We start from the raw sequence: 12,262 nt of genomic DNA, 5'->3' as shown, positions 1-12,262 counted from the left end.
GCCGTGGTAAATTTTGCAGTAACAAAAAAAGTTGCCGAGACAACATTGTCGCCGAGACAAAACAGTCGCCATAAGAAAAAATGCACATTGATTTTGTTGCATTTGGACGAAAAAGTTTCCAAGACAAAAGAGTTGCTGAGACAAAAGAAGTTGCATTTGAATTGAGAAAAAATTGTGACATGCATAAAAAATTTATTGCATGTAAAAAATGTTGATGCCTATTGCAATTTTTTTGCAAAAACCGCACTGATTTTCTCATCACTAGTAAGAATGCTTGATTATGGCCTTGCTGCCTAAGTGCCTAACTGACAGGGGATCTATATGGTGGATTGGACAGACCGTGTGATGGTTGATTCAATATGCACATTACTTCTGTTACCATCTGAGACATTGGCATATCTAAGAGTGAGAGAGACCACAGCTTCAATTTCATTCAGATTAGCTCATTGGGGTAATTGGTCAAACAAGCAGATGACCATATGGATGATGAGATGGACACTTGTTACTACACAGACCTTGCACAGTCTCCACTAGTCTTGCATTTCTAGTCTTTTTATTGCAACAGTGTTGTTGAACACTTCAGGGGTCATTTACAAATGTGACGCCAGAAGTTCTAGAGCATTTAGCAGTGCCCACAACATGGCATTTTGCACTTTGTGTTTGCTGCAGTTTTTGTCCCCAATCCTGTTTAAAAAACTTTCCCACTAATTGTTTATATGAAAAAAAACAAAACCCTCAACACCTAAAACCTGGAAAATGTTTTATTTTTTGAAAAAAACAGTTGGTGAGAAAAAAAATCTGCCCATCACATTCATTTATTTCCATTTGCTGTTTTTGACACAAAGGGGTTTATTTACTAAAGTCTGAATTTTTCTGGTTGTTTTTTTAAAGGGTATTTTTGTGAGGAAAATAACTAACATTTTCTATATTTTATTATACCTTGAGGCTGCTGAAAGTCTTAATCTGAAAATACTCACATCTGCTGAGGTCATGTAGAAGTCAATGGCAGATGTCCCCTTTACAATTGGAAGATATCATGATCTGTGCAGAGTTTCATATGTTAATGCAAATTTTTTTTGGTTTTCAGGCATCACATCCAAAAAAAATTGTACATTTCGGATTTTTCTCTAATTCATCAAGATTTTATATAGTCTTTTCTGGCACTGAATTTATTGATAAATAAGGTAAAACTGTGGATGGGATTTTTGTCGCCATTGTTCCTTTTTCTCTGTAATAATAAAACAGTAGCTTGTACTTGATCCCAACTAAGATATAATTAATCCTTATTGGAAGCAGCCTGTTTGGTTTATTTAATGGTTACCTGATTTTCTAGTAGACTTAAGGTATGATGATCCAAATTACAGAAAGATCAATTATCCAGAAAAACCCCAGGTCCTGAGCATTCTGGATAATAGTTCCTAACCCATGCAACAATCCTGACACTACCTAGATATTCTTGGAACAATGGCGGAATTACTCAAACACCATGGTTTTTCTATATCTATAACCTTGCTATGAAAGAAAGGGGGCACTGATCAAATGTTGAACCTCCAAGGAGGGTTTAATCTAAGAAGGTCTGACAACTACTGATGTAGAGAAATGTACTGTTTTGCATTCTGGATGGCCCCTATGGGGACCTTCCCCATAGGCTAACATTGCACCTCGGTAGGTTTTAGGTGGCGAAGTAGGGGGTCAAAGTTTTTTTTAAAGAGACAGTACTTCGACTATCGAATGGTCGAATATTTGAATGATTTTTAGTTCGAATCATTCAAAGTCGAAGTCGTAGTCGAAGGTCGAAAAACAACGTTTTTTTATTCTATTCCTTCACTCGAGCAAAGTAAATGTGCCCCTCAGTCTTTAAGAGAGGTAGTGAAGTCACTACAAGGCATTACTTACCATGCATTCAACCTGCAGATTTCCAAGGTGTAGTGCTATCACACTGGTTATTAAATAAAATGTCAACCCTACCATATAATATACAAATCTGTGACATTTGAATATTTTATTAAAATTTTTTAAAATGTTTCTTCTGGAAAGATTATTGGAAGTTCACTGATTTAATCATCCTTAACCATCCACCATGTTTATCTTTATACATACATCCTCTCCAAAGAATATTCATGACTTCTAAATCTTACATTTGCATATATTTTGGAGCTATTAAGGTTTTCTTTTTTCCAAGTTTAACATTATGATGATAAACCAATGGTTCTGAACAGAAAACAGTTTGGGAAGTAAAAACTTAACTTTATGCAGAAGGGACATTTTGTGTGATTTGTTCATTTAAATATGGAAAAAATAAACAAGCTAACATTTTTTCAAGAGATGGAGTATAGGTTCTTTATAAGGGCCACAGGCAAAAATTCATTCAAAATCAATCCCAGCATTTCCATAAATATTTTTCAACCAACAACCAAAACAACACCAGATCTCGGAATGGGACATTATATGAGCCAATTCTGAAATAAAATATGTTTTGTTTTGATATTGAAAATAATAATGGCACGAATATGCTTGGAAGATGTTTCATTCGAAAGTTATTCCTCAGTAAAGCCAAACCAGTTTCCGGTAATTTTTTACAATATTTTGACAAATTGGTGCATCATTTCTTCAGAGACTGTGCGTGTTCACAAAGTCAATATTGTGCCAGTTCCCAATTATAGGGACATAGTTATCAAATATCAAGATTGAGAACCCAGAAGGATTCCCTGTAGGTCTTAGTTTTTTCTCATTTATTAACCATTTCTTGACTTTAAACTTCCCTAAGTGTCAAGAATGAGTTTTAGCCATTGTGCTCTATGGTGTGTTAGAACTGAGCATCACTGTCAACTCTAACACCCCAGAACCATTAAACCCTACTTTAAACTACATATAAGCATTAATGATTCATTCCAGGTTGGATAATTAATAAGTTAAATTTTACATGCTGAGTAGTTTTTATGAGCTTTGTTACTGTATTTTGTACCTTGACCCAGTTTAGATAAATGAGAACCACATTATTATTATTATTATTATTATTATTATTATTATTATTATTATTATTATTATTATTATACAAAAAGTAATGGGAATAGGTGTAATGTGTTAAAATGACCACTAAAAATAAAAAGTAATCTGAATAGGTGTAATTTTTTTAAAATGACCACTAGGTGTTTAGGTAATGTTAGTTTAGTTGTAAAGCCACTAGAGGAGGAGTGCATGGGGTATTTAAGGGGAGGACACATCCAGGATGGGGTTCTTTTTCTTCTGGACATCAGATGGACAGGATCAGGTAGAGTGAGGGTCTGCTAGAAAGAAGTACTAGGTACTTGAGTTAGACAGGGTAATAGCTAGCATGGGTAGCCCAGACCCCAACAAGGAGGTAGTGGCCTAGAGGCCATGGCTAAGCCAGAAATAGGGCGGAAGTTTAGGGCCAGTGGGAACATCCTGAAGTAAGAACAAGGAGATTCCTACCTGGAGTAGGTAGAGGGGCATAGAGTGTATGCCGGACTGCTAGGACCAGGAGGTGGCATATTGGAAAATTCCTATCCAGAGTAGGGCATGGGAGGCTTAGAGTGTATGCCGGACTGCTAGAAATGAAAGGTGGTGCAACGTCCTGGAAAGCGATGTGTCTATGGCAACTAGGGTTGTATTTTCGCTAGTAGAATGTTCAGCAAGCCTGTTAGTAAGTCTGCCTGGCAACTGAATGTGTATGGAAACTGTGTGTGACAACATTGTGAAAACCTGTCTGAATATGAGTTCAAGTTTGCCCTACTAATAAATTGCATTGTTTAACTGAGTAGTGTCAGATTCATGCATTTTCAGTGTAAGCTTTTGGGACTACATCTTACACAGGGAGGACCTGTGCCTCCAAAGATGCCCCAGTAGCTCCTTATTTTCTGCTAATTCACTGCATTCTCTTGGCTGCTGTCATTTATAGTACCTGAGTTTACAGACCCACAATAACAAAGTGGTCAACTCCTCGAACTCTTGAATCATTGCTGTATTTTAGAAGTGTTGAATCGCTAGGCTGGTCCTGCAAATTCAGTAAATAAATGAGAGCATTTCTAGCCATTTTCGTTTTTTAGGTTTTTGTTCTCCTTTAAATGTAAACTTATTTTCTAATCCCTTAAGGAATAAGTTTGAAAAGGCATTAGCCCTGTCGTTTCATTACTCAGACAGCAATAAATTTCCTTTTAGAATCACTTGTACCAAATTAGTTTTCTTTAATCTGACAGAATTTTAGCTTCTCTGTCTTAAAACTTTCCTGCAATTTCTTCTGCTTGTCACACATAAATTGCTTTCTCTATACAAACATCCTACGTTGCCCAACATTAATTATAGTGACTTGTCCTTGTAAACACTGCTTTGCGGTTTATAATTGTTTTTGTCTTTGTCCCTCCTTTGTTCACATACATAAAATAAAATTTATTTTGCATTTCATAATATCCATATTATTAATCTATAAAAGACAGATATATTTTTATCCACAGCCAAAATAATTAAGGCCTGTTCCAGAAAGCATGATCATGCAATCATCCAAACTTAACCACAAACTAAATACTATGGGGCAGATTTATTAAAGTTTGAATGGTAAATTCAAAATTTCAAGTTGAATTAAATTACAAATTTAAGTTGGGAAAATCCAAACTCAAATTCGAGATTTATCCTACCTCGATCTTGAAAGTAACTCGAATTTGATAGGTTGCCACCTAAAGTCTGCCGAATTCATGTAGAAATTAATTGCAAAGGTCCATTGACCTATTTGAAGATATAAAAGCCTTCCTGACACTCTTGTTTGGAATTGCATTCAAATTCGATTCAAATTTAATTTGAGTTTACAGATCAGTAATATTAGTTTGAATTTTAAACGTTCGAGTTTTTTTTTTAAATAAGATACCATCGAGATCATTTGAGGTAAAAAAAACTCTATCACGCGACCTTTGATAAATCTGGCCCTAAATGTGTGGTTTCCCCACTGTAAAAGAAATGTAGATGACATTGAAATGGTTGGTATGATAGTTACATATCATATTTAATTCAAATTCACAAGGAGACGGGCACTCATGGAATCCATACTCAGGTCAAAACATCAAAAGTAGAAATAGACTTTAACACTCTAGCCTTATACCCCTCAAATAATGTAGGTCTCTATAAAAAGATATTGCATAAAACAGCTCATATGTAAAACCCTGATTCATGTAAATAAACCATTTTCATAATAATAAACATTTGTAGTAGTATGTGCCATTGGGTGATCCTAAATAGAAAACTGCTATTTTACAATGGGATTGTATGATTCACGGTGCACACAAACATATTAAACAAACTATACTTGTTGGGTCACATTAGCCAATTAACAGATTGAGTTCTGTCTTTTGCTTCCACACTTGTTGTTGCATTTCTGGTCAGGTGATCTCTGAGGCAGCACACAGACCATCACGAAATGGGGATTCAAGGCAAGAGATGTGAAGGTACAATATTTTCTTATACCTGTATATTCCAGTTTGATAAGATTCTTTAATATGCCACTTAATCTGATATAAACTATCTGTTGCTCAAGTAATTATTAGGGGGTATAGTTTTAAATTAAGGCTAGTGATGGGCGAATTTGCGCCGCGAAACGGTGAAAAATTCACGAAACGGCGCCAGCGTCTAGTTTTTGACGCCGGCGTCCAGTTTTGACACCGGCGACAATTTGTTTTTTCGCTGCGTTTCTCGAATTTATTCACTGGTGGCGAATCGCGCAAATTCAACGCGAATTCATGCTTGGGAAATAAATTCACCCATCACTATTTAAGGCTAATATCACATGTGGCACAGAAAACACCAATTCCCTGCCTCATTTTCTAGCAGTATTGTGAGTATGCACGTGGCTTTTAACCCAAATAGGGGTCAAAGGATCTCAGTGTTAGACTGTGCCTATAGGACACCAGGAAAAACCCAGTAGGCCCCAGCCTTCATGAACTTACAGGCCTACAATCTCCTCTCCCAGCCCGGGCCGTCCCCTCATTGATTCTTCCATCAAAGGAAATGGGTAGTAATAAAGAATTGGACACAATCAAACACAAGGATCGGTTATAACAGACAAAGTCATTCCTGGTATAAAATTCTCACTGCACTCATCTGCAGGAGGCCTTTTTCATTATTTTATACCTAGATGCAGGATTAATCCTTTCAATTTTCTGTCACTATATTGCAATCAATTATCGTCACTTTAGTAGAGATTTTTGTTACCCTCATTGTAGTAATACCCTCTTGTGAGAACCACTATTGCAAAAAAGCCATTTTTCATTTAATTATATAAAAGGTGGATATTTTGCGGACAGTTGTCGCTTTAACAACATTGGTAAAAAGGAATAATCTTTACACAAGGGGCCCGTTTATTAACAATCAAATTGCAATTTTTTTACACGAATCTCGAAAAATTCACATTTTTCCTTTATTTCTTAAAAGCTCTAAAACCACAAAACTTAGTAAAAGTTATTGAGGTGTTTCAATGGAAGCTGTGCGTCTTTATATAATACGCCACCTAACAGGCCATGTACCGTATCATGTACAGAACTGTTATAATCTTTAAACTTTTAATCATCTTTAAAAAAAACAAATATAGCATTGACTTTACTTGGCTTGTGGCACTGAGAAGCACATGCAAACACTTCATGAACAACTCATTTTTAGTGAGGAGAACCCATAAAAGTTTGGCAAAAAGACAATGGTGAACATAAGCTGCAAAAGGCAGGTGTGAAACTCCTGATGTCGTGCTGGGAATGTACCATTTTCAATAAATTGCAGGTGTCTGTAACCAGGTTCTGTGGCTCATCATGAAACATTCTGTCAACCACCTCATTTTCATTTGCAGTAAAGGGTTACAAAACTGGCACCTCAAACGTTATTAAAAACGTTTGTGCCTCCAAGCATTGTGGAACGTTCAATAAAGAATGTCTTGGAAAAAAAAAGTGTTTGCTTAGATTTGAAAAAGGTAAATTCAATATTTTAATACAAAGGGAAGTGGTATTTTGTGGTACTCAAGCGTCTGTATCTACTTTGTGTCTTCCAACCCCAGTGTCCTTTTTTATATCTGAAAATCTGTCTTTATAGCAGATTATGAAATTACAGGAATCACTGATTTTCTTCAGTCGTAAGGACCCCCAGCAGCGATAATTAAATTTGTATTAATAAGGAGGAAAAGTACAGGTTATGTAATAAAACCTACTGTTTGGTAATCATTTTTTTAAACTTCATACCCAATTTAGCAAATTAGGAGGAGCCCAATTTAATGGTGCAGTCCATAAACTTTCTAAAGCACTGCATGAAAAGTGCCCATAGAATTACAACCTATTATTATTACTCTTTTATTTTATAGCAGCTACATACTGCCCTTCATTAGAGAGTTGTAGTCCATAAATAATAGAGTTTTATTACTTCACTTTCCACTGCCCCCTTTGATTTTGATGAAGAACTGAAAAAGAAGGCAAAAAAATACAGAAGGAGGCAAAAGATACAAATTGCCTAACAAATAAAGAATTAGAACAAATCGGAAGGGAGCTTCCTTGGTAATTCAAGTACAGTAGATCTATATTTTTATAGTGTCAAAGTGTTACACAGCCCTTTGTAGATTTGTACCAAATAATAGTGTTTTTTTACTTCAGTTTCTACTTCTTCCTTTCATTTTAACACAGAAGTGAAGATTGAGGACTGTATTGTGTCTACAGAATAATGACGCCAAAGAATCGATTGTTCAAATGACCTATATATAGAAAGAAACGTCAATCATAGAAGAAGTTGATCATTAAAATGTTTTTCCCTTTTTTTATACAGTTTAAGGATATAATACAGGAAAAGGGACCCCTGTGGTGTCTAACAATGGAGTAAAGTTGAGCTTGTGGAAGAAAAAACATAAGGCAGGATAAAAGGCTATAATCTCTTTTGATGTATAAGAGGTAATTGTAACTATTAAGAAAAAACTATTGTGTTCACTGGGTTGTACTGTAGAATGAACAGGCTTGTTGATAAGAGTTTTATGACAAAAAAAGTAAATGTATAAAGAAAAGAACTAAAGGTGGTTTGGAAGGGGTACGTCATCAGCTTATTATTTTCCTATTCACACTAACCTACAATTTGGATGTTTGCCTATATTGTAAATGGAAACTTTAATTGCATCTCAGGTTTCTTTTAGCCTATATTGTCCAATAAGAACTTTCAAAAAATAGTATTCTCAAAAGTCTGCTTTAGGGAAAAGTTCACAAAAACGACTTTTCATTGTTTGATAGAACACTGAATTGGTAGTGGCTGTATTATTTATTGTTGATTGAACACTGAATTCCATACAGGGCCAGAACTGTCTAGAACCCAGGGATTTGCATTAGATGAGCAGCTCTCTATCTGGTGGTTCTGTATCCTGAGTTTTGCCTCTAATTCTCATGCTTCTTCCACACCATCCACTTCATCTATATACAACCTTGTTAAAATAAGCTTTAGACAATCTATTAAACAAGAGCATATAACGCAGAGGTCTACCTCCATGCTTGATTATTAAGCTCCTGGACCATGATCTACTGCAGCTACACTGTAGTCTCCATACACAGATAGATCCACTCGTTTGGCAATGTCACCAAATAAGTGGATCTCTCCCCGATATGTCGACAGTGAGGTGGGTGATATCGGGCTGATCCGATCGGATCAGAATGGAGGCCATATGGGAGGTCGGATCTGAAGACCACATCAACAAACAGATGTGGCCACGATCCAATGGGATTTTTTAACCTGCCCGATCGACATTTGGCCGACTTAGTCAGATATCTATCAAGGAAGCCCGTCGGATGGCCCCACACACGGGCCAATAAGACTCAGTCTGTGGCAAGCTTTTATCGGCCCATGTACGGGGGCCTTTATACTTCTGGTGTTTTCCCTGTTGATGACCTGAACCTCTTTCTCTAATTATAGTCCGATCTTGACACTTGCCTAATAGGGATGTAGCGAACTGCCAATTTGGTGTTCGCGAACGCCGTTCGCGAACACCGGCAAAAAATGCGAACGTTCGCGGACAGTTTGCGAACTTCGAACACCCGCTAAAATCGTTCGATTCGAACGATCGAAAGATTTTAATCATTCGATCGAAGGATTTTCCTTCGAATCGAACGATCGAAGCATTCGATCGAATGCTTTTCATTCGATCGAATGCTTACAATCGTTCGAACGAATGGAAATCGTTCGATTTTTAGCGGTCGAAGGAATTCGAATGGTCGAATGGTCGAACGATTTGTATTCGAATCGAACGCGAACTCAAAATGCGAACGTTCCCAAGCGTTCGCGAACTTCCGGCGGACGCGAACGGTCGAAGTTCGCGCGAACTAGTTCGCGGGCGAACAGTTCGCTACATCCCTATTGCCTAATTTAAAAACCTGTTTATCTGCTGCCACCTACCCGGATGACTGGCCTTTCTCAGTAATATTTGTCACAACACTTCCGAAGAGAAGAGATCAAACAGATACATCTGAAGCTAATCAACTCCAGCTTGCCTGTCCACAATCTGACAATTTACTCTGAACTAAAGCGTTAACACATTTTGTTGGCTTTTCATTTTGTAATTGATACCAAGCTTGGCCCAACACATACCTGGCTTCTCAACTAATTTGTAGATCTCAGAGTAAATACCCAGCTTGTTAAACTTGTCAACAGAATGTGTAACAGAACAAGTTATTTCAGAAAAATTATGTTGAAACCATCATAGCTGCTTTCTCAAAAACAAAGACAATAAATCCTATAACAGAAAAAGATAGAAATGTTGGATGAAATAAAAGATCTATAGCTTCAGAAGCTGAAGCAAATAACTGTGCCTATTTATATAATTTGTTTCTAGGTCTTTGCAGACATCCTTAGAACAAAATCTTTGGTTTGGAAACATTTTCCAGTAACCTTCAAAATACAGCAATGCATTTCCCATTGTAGCCTATTTTAACAAATACTTTTCAACTTTGATTGATGTACTTGTAGCTTGTATGTGATATTATCGAACTTAGCATAATTTGAAGCTTATGGTAGAACAAAACTTTGGAATTTTTTAAAAATATTTTAGATTTTTCTACTTTACTGTAAGATGTGGAAAACCCCAGGGCCCAAGTTTTCCGATCATGGATCCCATATCTGCACTACACTGATAACATGCTCAGATGATTGTAATAATCTTATTATAGGCTTCTGAAGCTCAAAAGAAAACAATGTGAAATAATATCATTATCCCCACTCCTTCTGTAAGATCCATATTAAAATGTATTTTCTGGTGTGGATTTTGCAGAGGTTATATAATGTGTGTATATATATATATATATATATATATATCTTGAAAGTTTGCAACCCCTTTTTAAATGTTCTATATTTTTCTATGAATGTGACCTAAAACATTATCTCATTTTCAAAAAAGTAAGTAAGTGAATCTTCAGGATTATCGTCTAATTTCAAGGTGAAATCAGAGTCTGGTGTATTTAGACAATGGGATGACAATCAGGTGTGAGCGAGTTTTATTTTAAGAATGGGGATCCAGCAAATCCTGATCACACATACAACACATTTGTGGATGTACTTAATGGCTCGAACAAAGGAGGTGTCTGAGGACCTTACAAGAGTTGAGTTGTTGATGCCCATAAAGCTGGAAAAAGTTACAAGACTATCTCTGAAGAGATTAAGGGGCAGATTTACTAAACTCGAGTGAATAGTTCGAATAAAAAAATATTTGAATTTCGAAGTCATTTTTTGGGTACTTTGACCATCAAATTGGTCAAATTCGATCGAATTCGATAATCGAAGTACTGTCTTTTTAAAAAAAACTTCGACTTCATACTTCGCAAAATTACTTCTGTTAAGTCAATGTTAGCCTACGGGGATCCAGCACTTTTCTAAGTTTTTTTTGGTCGAATAACAATCCTTCGATCGATCCCTTAAAATCGTTTGAATCGTTACATTTTTATTCGATCGTTCGATCAAAGTTTTTGCGCTAAAAATCCTTCGAATTCGATATTCGAATTCAAAGGATTTTACTTAGAGAGTTTTTTAAACGATTCGACCCTTGATAAATCTGCCCCTAACAGTCAGACAGATTGTGTACAAATGGAGAAAATTCAAGATCGTTGTGACCCTGCCCAGAAGGAGTTTGCTCATGAAAGAGAACTCCAACTGCAAGTCATCTAATAGTCCATCAGGTTACAAAGGAAACCAGGGTAACTTCTAAGCAACTGAAGGCCTGTCTCATATTGGCAAATGTTTATGTTCATGAGTCCACCATCTGGAGAACACTGAACAGCAATGGTATATATGGCAGGTACATTATTCCATAAAGTGTATATCATTCTCACTTATTTATGCAGAGTAGTGAGGTGGAGCTTATAGGCACCATCTTCCGGATCTTTTGTCTTCTTCTGAAAGGGACCCCCAACACAGAGGTATTTTCGTACCCACTGTGCATGCGACAAAAGTTCCGTAAATTGCTGAAGGGAAAGAAGAGGATCTGAAGAAGAAAAAGATGGCGCCCATGAGATCCGCTGTGCTACTCTGCATAAATAAGTGAGAGTGATATTCGGGGACACTTTTTGGAAAAATGTACTATGCAGGGAGGAAGCACAGAGGGGGACTATCTAGGGTAGTAGAATATCCTCTATTATAGTCATGGAAATTATATGGTTGTTATTATTTGTGCTGAACAGGGAGAACAGGAAAATTGAAGCTACTCCATGTTTGGTCCTAGAGAGATGCAAAAAGCGTGACAGGTACAAATCCTGTTCATTGAGATCATGTTGAAAATAAGAAAAAGGCAGTCATACTGAAATTAAATATGGCTTTAGAATCTCATTCTAATCTCATTGTAACACATCACCTCTTTCACATGTTCATTTTGTGACTGAATCTTCTCCAGCTTTCTATTATGGAGGTGGTCAACCATTGATCCTTTATTTTTCGATCTGAACTCATCCAATACTGAATCATTCTTGCATGGTTAATCAGTAGATAGGACTAAGGGAATCATTTGCATATAAATTGAATTGGGCCTATCTTTAACTAGTCATTAGTTGGTAGATTATAAAATCGAAAATAGGGAATATGAGATAATGTGAAAACATGGTTAAGTTTAATTTATGTTTAATTTATGTTTAATTTATGAGCTGCTGAAACAGCAGGAATAAGGCAAATAGTGTGGTTATCAGCGCATATACTAACCCCTGTTTTTCAACATTCATCAAGACTGGTGGCAGATGGGGATATTAGTTGCCCAGTGACAAATACGAATCGC

The sequence above is a fragment of the Xenopus laevis genome, chromosome 5S (assembly GCF_017654675.1).
Source record: "Xenopus laevis strain J_2021 chromosome 5S, Xenopus_laevis_v10.1, whole genome shotgun sequence".
NCBI lineage: Eukaryota > Metazoa > Chordata > Amphibia > Anura > Pipidae > Xenopus > Xenopus laevis.
The sequence above is the reverse complement of the archived record's forward strand: the minus strand, read 5'-3'. Positions refer to the sequence as shown.